This window comes from Cupressus sempervirens, chromosome 11 (genome assembly GCF_028749045.1).
Source record: "Cupressus sempervirens isolate cs-2001-9-10 chromosome 11, ASM2874904v1, whole genome shotgun sequence".
In the NCBI taxonomy this organism is placed as follows: Eukaryota; Viridiplantae; Streptophyta; class Pinopsida; order Cupressales; family Cupressaceae; genus Cupressus; species Cupressus sempervirens.
Genome location: NC_143128.1, coordinates 848,069,541 through 848,080,071, shown reverse-complemented (window position 1 = coordinate 848,080,071; position 10,531 = coordinate 848,069,541).

The window sequence follows — 10,531 nt, the reverse complement described above, 5'->3', positions numbered from 1 at the left end:
CACTTCATATTCAGATTGGTCTTATGATGATATGGTTATCAGTGTTTAGTTTGGATATGCATGATGACTTGTTGGGTCTACAAGTTGTGTAGTGTTGTAAGCGGTCTATACTTACAGGTTGCATTTATAGCTTGGTTATGGGTTGTCTTTGCCCATTGATCTTTCATTATTGATTCATATTCAGATTGGTGGCTTGGATTTGGGTTGTCTATGCCCTAAGTCACATGATTTACTATTTTCTTCATGTAGAAGGGATGAGATGTTGTTACCAGGTACAGTCATGGTGGAGGATTGTGGTTGACTATGCTGACAGGTTGGACATATTGAGAACCAGATGCTCGGTTCATGGATGTGATCATGGTGCCATGGATTTTGGCATGACATGATTGGATATATAGGTACATCTTTGATGTTCATTAGCTTGGATTTTTTATTCAATTATGGTGGTATATCTTCTTGGTTGAGGATCATGGTTATTTGGTTTCTTTTGAGGAGCTCATGATGTGCACTTTGAGTTCTTTGATGGTTTGATGCCTTGGTTGATTCTCATGGTTAGAGGATGGTTTTTCATCATGATATCATGGATAGCTTGGATACATGATTTAGTGAGAGATTGTGACAGTGATGGGGTGACAGTGCAGGATTAGTTCCTGGTTTGGTTTGGATCTTCAAGTAGGAGATGGATTTTATGATGCCATAGGTGGCTTGGTACCACAGTTGAGTGAGAGTTGTTGGCATTGATTTATTTATTGAGTATTTGTAGATGTTGGAGGTTTGTCTTAGATCCTGTTGCTGCAGAAGCATCTTTGACATTTGCATGGTGCACTTGTTTTTCTTCATGGTGTGTGGAGATGGTTTTCTTCATGGTGTGTGGAGATGGTTGCATCTTGAGGACTCATAGGGTTCTTGGCAAAGGTGTGGTTTATGCTTTTATTTGGCATGTTATCCTTGGTATGAGGATGATTTCATTATTATGTCATGATATACTCTTGATACGCATTTAGAGTTGTGACATGTTATAGTGTGTTCATATGGAGCATGTTATCTCTTTAGTTGAGATGGTAAGATCATGTTGTCATGTTTATGTTCCTGAGGCCATGGTTAGAACTTTGACATTGATCTTGGTTTAGTTTCTTGGTATTGAGTACACTGATCATAAGCTAGATATTTCATGATATTGCTATGTTGCATTTGGAGTTGGCATGGATTGATTGGTTACAGGTGCTCATGGATACTTAGAGACGGTGGTGATGCTGATTTCTCTTGGATTAGAGAAGTATCTATTAGGATGGTTGATGGTTTCAACAGGAAGTCCGAGGGGCAGTCACCTGATATGGACTTGAGAGGAGATTGTTCTTAGATGAGTCTTGGTTGGAGACTTGGGTATCTTGATGAGCATTCTCATTCCCCACTCTTGGTCTACTCGGCGATTTGCTACTTGAGAGGTATAGCCCATTGTTTTTTTTTCCTCTCAGTTGCATTATATTTATGCTTGTCTTTCATGGATATGGATCTTGAGCTATGGTACATGAGTTAGTTCTGGAGGGTTCATTTGAGATATGGTTTAGCATTGGTTATCTCCATGTGCATATGTTGTTATGCTGGTTGAGTTTGGGAGATGGTTTTATATTTGGGCATATTCCTTGGATTAGGAATGGTTATTCCTTGGTTTAGGAATGGTTTATTGAGTTTGATCTTCGTGTGAGAGGCTTACATCCATTATTAGTTATATGGTATGGTTTGGGTGTTGTTGAGGCTTCTTGTTGGGGTTTTATGAAGGAGATCTAACTTGCACAGTTTACATCTAGAGGTGTGTGTAGAAGGACATGATACAAGTTATGATTTGCATGGTTTCTCTTGTCTTGGTTATCTTCTTGGATGTTCAATTTTGACTACATTGGATTTGAGATTGGTTGGAGATTGTAATCACTGGTTTGTGCTCATGTATGTCATGTGAGAGATGACATGGTTATTTCTTTATCTCTTTCCTTTGTTGGTTGTGGAGAATTTGAGAGACTATTAGAGACTTGTTAAGAGAGTTATTCTTGCAGGATATTGGATTATGTATTATGGATGTCCTTGATACTACATGGATTCACTTCTTTGAGATGTTGTGAGTGGATTGGTTATAGATTTGACATTATCTTTTGCAGTGGGAGCTTCTTGGTATATATGTGGCAGGTATTGCTCTTGAGGCTTGTGATTGCAGGTTATAGATTGGATATGTCGGTGATATAAGATTCACTTGTTATACCTTTGAGGTATGGATAGTTGGATGGGTTTGGCACTTTGTTGTAGGTGCTATTTCAGCTATGGATTTTTTTGACAACTACGGATACATGTGATTACCTTAGGATCAGGTTATTTGTGCTTGAAATTTTAGTTGGTACAGGATTTTATGATCTTCTAATGCGACAGGTTGGGTGGCTTTCTCTTTGGATGGCTTCTATGTATGTCCAGTGGGAGTGGCATAATAGGAAGTGAGATCATTCATGTTCGAGATGCTGGATACTTTGATTTTGTTGTGGGTACCAGGATGGAGCACTTGGTGTATTTTGATCCATGATGGTGGATGTGCTAGGAGGGATTGTTCCCTTGTTCATTTTGTGTGGCTACGGATTGACCCTATGCAATGTATACAACAAGTGGGAGATTGTTGAGATAATGGGTGTTGCACACATTGCATAATATTGTTTTTTTATTTTTATTTTTTTTTTTATGTAATGTTGTACCTAGATGGACATGCAACATGTAAAGATTCCCATAAAATATTCTTGATGAGTTGTATTGTAACATTGTGAAAATATTTCATGTAATTATTTAATATTGGGGAAAAGAATTAAATGCCCAATATTAAATGTGGGGTCAGTGGGTTAGGTAGCACATGGTTTTAGCACATGGTTTATGTAATACCACTTAGTGGTTTTGTGGGACTTGCTACTATATAAGCAGCCACAAGGTTAGTTGTTGTATAGAGAGTGACAAGGAGAAGACAAAAGGCAAGAGTCGAGCGGGACAAGGCTTGACAGGTTAGCCAAGGGAGCATTTGTGAAGGTTGAAAGCATGGCATGGGATGTGTGGATTCATGCTTGTTCACATAGTTTGCTCGGTTGTGGCTATGGGCATGAAGGCTCCCATGGTTGTATGGCAATGGTATTTTTGCTGAATAATACATGGTGATGGATGCTTTTGGAGGCTGGGTTTTTTCCCTCAATGAGGGTTTCCCAAGGTATATCTTGTGTCACAATTTTGTGGGTATGTTGTCTATTTTCTTGCATGTGGATTTTAATTCTGTGTTTATTTCAAATTTATTATGGGTTATGTGGAAACGGTTATATTCTTTGTTGCCAAGTTTCCTTACAAGGGGTCACTCCCCTATCTGAAGTTCACTAAAATAAAGTTTTAGTGATGCATCAATGCATACCAAGTTGAAAATCTATCATTTTATGCAACATAATCAGGAAATATTGCATATAAATCAGTACTAAAGGTACATTAAAATTCATTTGAGTTGTGTTGTCTTTGGCATGTGTTGTCAAAGAGAGAGAGTTTTATTGTCATATCTTTCTGAAATTTGTTTGAGAGGAAAAGTGAAAAGTTTGCTACGGAATTCCTTCACAGAGGGAGATTACTGAAAGAGGGAGAGTTTGCTATCTAATACAGAAAGTTGTTTTGATAGGAAAAGACTTGTTAGACTTGTTTTCAAATTTTGTTTTGACAGGAAAAGACTTGTTAGACTTGTTTTCAAATTTCATTCTACTATGACATGTTGTGTTTCCATCAATGCCAAAGAGGGAGATTGTTGGATACAATTGTGTATTGTGTATTGTCTTTGATGTTACACAAATGTCATATCAGTCATCAGATAGAGTCTACCGAGCTTAGATGATCAGCAACAGTTATTAGATAGAGTCTACCGAGCTCAGATGATCAACAAAGCAATTTATAGTGTCTATCAAGCATTCCCAAACATTACTCTTTAAAGTCAGTTCTTACTGAGCTCCCTCAAGCATCAAAAGATTTTATAGCAGAAAGTTAGTGTTAACTAAGCTCCCAAGGTTAATAAAGAAAAAGTTAATGTTTACCGAGATCACTTGGGCATCAAAAGATTTTGTAGCAGAAAGTTAGTGTTAACCAAACTCTCAAGGTTAACGAAGAAAAATTAATGTCTATTGAGCTCACTTGGTTATCAAAGGAAATATGGCAGAGAGTTAGCTTCTACCGAGCTCACAAGGTCAACAAAGGAAGGTCAGTGCTAACCGAGTTCACTCGGTCTCCAAAATATTTTTGTAGGGTTTGCACTGTTTACCGAGCCTCACTTGGTTAACACTAGAAAACCATTCTAGAGCAGTGGTTACCGAGCTGGGTCAGCCAGTGAAGGATTTTATTATTTTGATATTAAGTTCAATTGTTTCATGTAGCTGACTGATGTAATGATTTTTTCAGGTCTTGTAACTTATATTTGAGCCGACTTGATAATCTGAAAGGTATATATTTAGATGTTCAAGTTGTGAATTAAAGTGTGAGTGTGAGTGTGAGTGTGAGTGTGAGTGTGAGTGTGAGTGTGAGTGTGAGTGTGAGTGTGAGTGTGAGTGTGAGTGTGAGTGTGAGTGTGAGTGTGAGTGTGATTGTGAGTGTGAGTGTGAGTGTGAGTATATGGATGAGGATGGAATAAGAAAATATTAAGCGAATTCTGATGAAGGATTAGATATTCTGTTGGAGCTGCAAAGTTGTATTTGATCAGTAAGGATCCAGTGAAGGCAAACAGAGATCTGTAATCAGAAAAAGATAAGTTGCATATCATTCAGATCACTTCATTGTTGCTTTCTAATCATTGTAACAGTGAATCCAGAATCTCTTTATAGAGTTGGTTTAACAGCCATTTTGTAAATCTTCTAACAAGGTGACAGTTCAGTTGAATTGTTCTAAAGACCTGAAATGAGGATGAGAGAGGATGAAAACATTGCAAAATATGTTGAAAGAGTCAAAGCATGTGTCAGTGCAATCAAAGCATCTAGAGGAGATATCAAGGAGGAGACAGTAATAAGTAAAGTTCTTAGAACTCTACTTCCCATTTATGCAATCAGAGTTTCTACAATTCAAGAAAGAAAATGTGAAGCAAATCACAAGATAAATCTAGAGGCCATGGTTGGAAGATTAACTGCATTTGAACTAGACAACTTTGACAACTATGTTCCAGCTTCCAAGAACATTGAATTAGCATTTGAAGCCAAGCTTTCACTCAAGGAGAAAAGAAAAAAGAAAAAGGAATCTTAGTCAGGAAGTGAAGATGAATCAGACCAATGTTCAGACATTGATCTTGAAGTGATTGAAGCTCTACTGGCAAGGAAATATTCTAGAGGCAGAGAAAAATATAAAGGTAAAGTTCCTCTAATCTACTTTTCATGTGAAGAAGTTGGTCATATTGCTGCTAGGTGCCCAAACAAGCAAAACAAAGATGAGAAGAAAGGCTACAAGTACAATGGCAAGAAAGACTTCAAATCATTCAAGGCTAAAGGTAAGAAAACATGTTTTATGGCTAAAAATTTTAATGATTCTAATGATAAGAAGAAGATGAAATCGTCTACATTGTTGTGAAAGATGAATCTGATAATGATGAGGAAATGGCACTCATTTCTCATATGAGAAAAAATGATACATGGATCATAGATAGTGGTTGTTCTCATCACATGACTGGTGATAAAACTAAGTTTGAATACTTTGAAGACTATGATGGTGGCAGTGTAAGATTTGGTAACAATGAGCCTTGTTGTATAAAAGGAAGAGGAAGAATCTCTCTAACCAAAAAACTTGTATGTGATAATGCCTATTGGGTAGAAGGACTAAAGCATAATTTGTTGAGTGTGGCACAGCTACTCAATAATGGATTCAAAGTAGAATTCATGCATGAAAAAGCAAGACTACAGAATGGAAAAGGAAAAATGATTGGATCAGGCCCTCAAACTAAAGATAACTTGTTCTATCTTGAACTAGGTGAATGTTCACGTTTTATTACTCAAGTTGAAGAAAGTTGGTTATGGCATAAAATATTGTGTCATGTCAATTTTGATAACTTGTTAAAGATAAAAAAATTCAAGAAAGTAAGAGGCATTCCTAATATAAAGAAACCTGAGGTCGGTCTATGCAAGAATTATCAGATTGGTAAAATAGGAAAGACTAGTTTTAGAAGTAAAAACTATCAGTCTGAAGATATATTTGAAATTGTGCATACTTATTTATGTGGACCCATTGGAATTGAAAGCTATACTGGAGAAAAGTTCTTCATTCTTTTTGTTGATGATTACTCAAGAATGATGACTGTCATGTATCTAAAGAACAAATTAGAAGCACTTGAGAAATTCAAATGGTATTTGGCCAGAGTAGAAAAGGAAACAAGGAAAAGATTGAAATGCTTGAGGTCAGACAGAGGTGGAGAATTCATTTCACATGAGTTCAATAACTTTTGCATTGAGAGAGGAATCAAAAGACAGGTATAAGCCCCTAGAACTCCTGAGCAAAATGGAATAGCTGAAAGAAGGAATAGATCTATCATGGATTGTGCAAGAACCTTAATGATTGAAAAGAGCATTGCTATCAAATACTAGAAGGAAGCTATTAGCACTGCAGTTCATAGCTTAAACCGAGTACAGCTAAAAAGGAACTCATTCAAAACTCCCTATGAGCTATGGTATGGCTATAAACCTAATGTGAGTTATCTAAAAGTATTTAGAAGTAAATGTTACATTTTGAAAGAATCTAGAAAAGGAAAATTTGATGTAAAAGGTGATGAAGGAATAATTTTGGGACACTCTTGTAAAAGTAAAGCATATAGATGTTTGAACTTGTCTACTTACAAAGTCATAGAAAGTGCACATGTGAAAGTTGATGAGTTTGCAAAAAGGACTGAAGAAGAAAGCAAAAGGGAACCAGAAGATTATAGAAGGTTTGTTTTCATTGACCTGATATAGTACCAATCTATAAAGAATCTTCTACTCCCGAGTCATCAGTAATTGAGTTACAGGAAGTTCAAACCGAGCTATAGCAACCCAAGTTACATTCTGATGCTACTGAACAAGTGTCTACCAAGTCTAAAGGACCCAAGCATGAAAGAAGTTAAAAATATTGCACAATATGTGAATTGAATTAATGATGTTGTGAATCCAATTAGAGTTGCTAGAGGTGCTATCTTGGATTTTGAAATTGTAAGTAAAGTATTGAGAACTTTTTTTCATGTTTATGCTATCAAAGTTTTTTCTATTCAAGAAGTAAGTGCTATGTCTATAAATGATCTTATTCTTGATGGTTGAGTTGGTTGGTTAACTGCATTTGAGTCAAGAAATTATGATAATTGAAGGAGTTAATAAAATCCAACTCCATAGTTCACCAAGATCACCTACATGAAAATAACCTGTCGAAGGGAAACCAAGGAAGGAAGAGGTGGAGGTTGGAAAAACCCTAAATGGACTTGAGAGAGAAAATATTGCAAACAAGAAAAATGTATTTACAATATGCCTTGAAAATGAGTTTAGATTACAATGAGAGAGAGACCAAATATAAAGGCCTCAAGGAAGCTTGTAGAACAAGCTAAAAAGTGTTACAAGATAAGGTTGACAACTAAACATACTTCCACAAAAAGGTGGAATATACTAGAAGGGAACAAACTCTCGTGTTGTCAACAAATCATCAACTACAACTACTAAATAAATGCATTAACCTAAGTAAACTTATGTAAATAGAATAAATAATAAATTATTATTTATTTACTCTAACACCCCCCCCTTAAGTGCAACTTAGGGGAATGCCTTAAGCTGACAAAAAACTAAGATGAAAATGCAGAATGGGTCCCGACAACAAGGCCATGTTAGGTACCCATGTACAATGCAAAGAAATGCAACCTCTAAAAATGAGGAAAGAGGGAAAACCTCATGAGAAAAACCCTTCCCCAAATAGAGGTAAGAACCTAGTGAAGGACTGAAAAAGCCTCCAACTAGAGGAATGTCCCTTAAAACAAGAACAAAGAGTGATCATGAAGAGCATCACTGAAGCATCAAGAAGCCACAAATTCTGTCATTAGAAAGAAACTTTTGATTTGATAAACCTCCATGGAAGAAGAAGGCACAAAATAAGCATGTCTATATGGTAGATGAGCCATCTCACCAAAATAAATAGGTAGCTAGCCACTGTAATCGCCTCGTATATAGGATCAACCACTGAATACATAGCTCACACTATCGAACCATCAAATCATGGATGCATTAGAATAATAGCATAGCCCCCTCTTAATGTAGATGGGGTGAGATGATAGGCAACTGACAAAGTGGGCCAATATCTTATGTAAAAAGAAGCAAGAATGACGAGAGAGGGAAAGAGGTAAAAACACCTATAAAGACACGGTCACACTGACTCTGCATGGGAAAACAAAAGGAAGAAGGTACAAAAAAAGCAAACAACTATCCCCCCATGGTGCTTTATAAAATAGTGCATGTAAAACTATCTCAAACAACATTCATGAATCCAAAATGCAACAGTGGTATAACCAGCAGAGGCGGTAGGAATGCAGGTGGAGCTGCTGGCAGAGGTGGTGGGCGGGTGGCCCGCCGATGGAGATCGGGCCTGGGTTGTCATGTGGTAGCTTGCAAGCAGTGCACAGGTTGTGTGACAGTGGCCGCAGGGTCGTGCGGTGGTGACCGCCCAGCGGTGCACCTAAAAATGATTTGTTTTTAAAAATAACTAAAAATCATCTGTACAACCATACAACAGGCCTGGGGCTAAAAAAAATTTGCTTCCCAGAGCTCCTGTCACCAAAATTGGCAAATTTTATATGGATCTTGATTGTAAATGGCCTTCTAGATTCAATGAAAATGTCTGTTTGGGCCCTAAGTGCTCTAAAAAAATTCTCTTCCCCTAGATTGAAGAAAAATACATAAACAAACTAGGGTTTGTGTCTTCGAATTGTAGCTCCAAAACACCTTCAACCAAGAAGCAGTAGGGAGGCTCTAATACCATGTAGGAGTTGATAAAATTTAACTCCATGGCTTGTTAAGCTCCACCTCTTCCTTCATTGTTTTCCCTTTGATAGGTTATTTGCATGCAAGTGATCTTCGCAAGCTGTGGAGTTGGATTTTATCAACTCCTACAATTACACTATGGTTACAGTGGGAAATACTTTTAAATCTTACCTAACCATCATCAATCCAAAGAAAGACAAGAAAACCAAAGAAGAAAGTGAATATGAAATTGAAGATGAAATTGAAGATGATTTGGATGAGATTGAAGCATTGCTTGTAAGAAGGTTATCAAGAAGTAAAGGTAAATACAAAGGAAAAAGTGTAATGAGGTTGGTCACTTTGTTGCTAAATGTTCCAACTAAGGAAAGTATGATAGAAATGACAAGAAATATTACAAGTAGAGGAAGAAAAAGGATTACAAAGACAAAGGCAAGAAGTCATGCTACATTGCTAAAGAAGAGCATACTCGAGACAAGTTTTGATGATGATAAGGAAGTAGTTGAAATGGTCTATGTCGCAACCAAAGAAGAGCCAAATGGTGAAATGTATGAGAATGAAATTGCCCTTATTTCACATATTACAAAGAATGATTCTTGGATCATTGGTAGTGGTTGTTCACATCATATGACTGGCGATCTAAGAAAGTTTGAAAATTTTGAAGAAATTGGTAATGGTGGAAGTTTGGTAATGATATTCCATAATCGGTGAAAGGTAAATGATCAATAATGTTGAATGATAAGATCAAATGTGATGATGCATATTGGGTTCAATGACTTAAATATAATCATTTGAGTGTTTCCCAGTTGAATAACTCGGGTCACAAGCTTGAATTTGAGAAAAAGAAGATCAAGATCTTTGATGATGAAGGAAATTTGATTATAACAAGAATGCAAACAAAAGGTAACTTATTCTAACTTGATCCTATAGTTGAAACATATTTATTTTCTAGAATTGAGGATGTGTGGTTATGACATGAAAGATTGTGTCATGTTAACTTTGAAAATATGGTGAAAATCAGTAGAAAGAAAAGAGTAAGAGGCTTACCAAATCTGCAAAAACATGAAAATGTTATGCGTAAGGAATGTTAGCTCGGTAAGATGAAAAAATATAGTTTTCTATCAAGTCACACACGTCCAATGATATTCTCAAATTAGTGCATAGTGATTTATGTAGTCCAATTGGAGTTAAAAGTTACTATAGCAATATATACTTTATATTGTTTGCAAATGATTATTCAAGGATGATGACTATAGTATTCATGAAATTGAAATCACATGCTTTTGATATGTTTAAGTTGTGTTGTTAAACAGTTTGTCCCTCACCTTGAATTGGCCTTACCTTGACTCCTTATGCCCAAGATTGTGAGAAACAAGCTATCTACAATAGATTGGATTAGTGTACTCCTATGTCACTAATCTTTGAATTAGAGAGTACAGCTCCCCCATGTGAATATGATATTCAATGAATGATGTTTTTACTTGATCAAAGGGTGACTATAAGGTATGCTCTTAACCTAAGAGTAG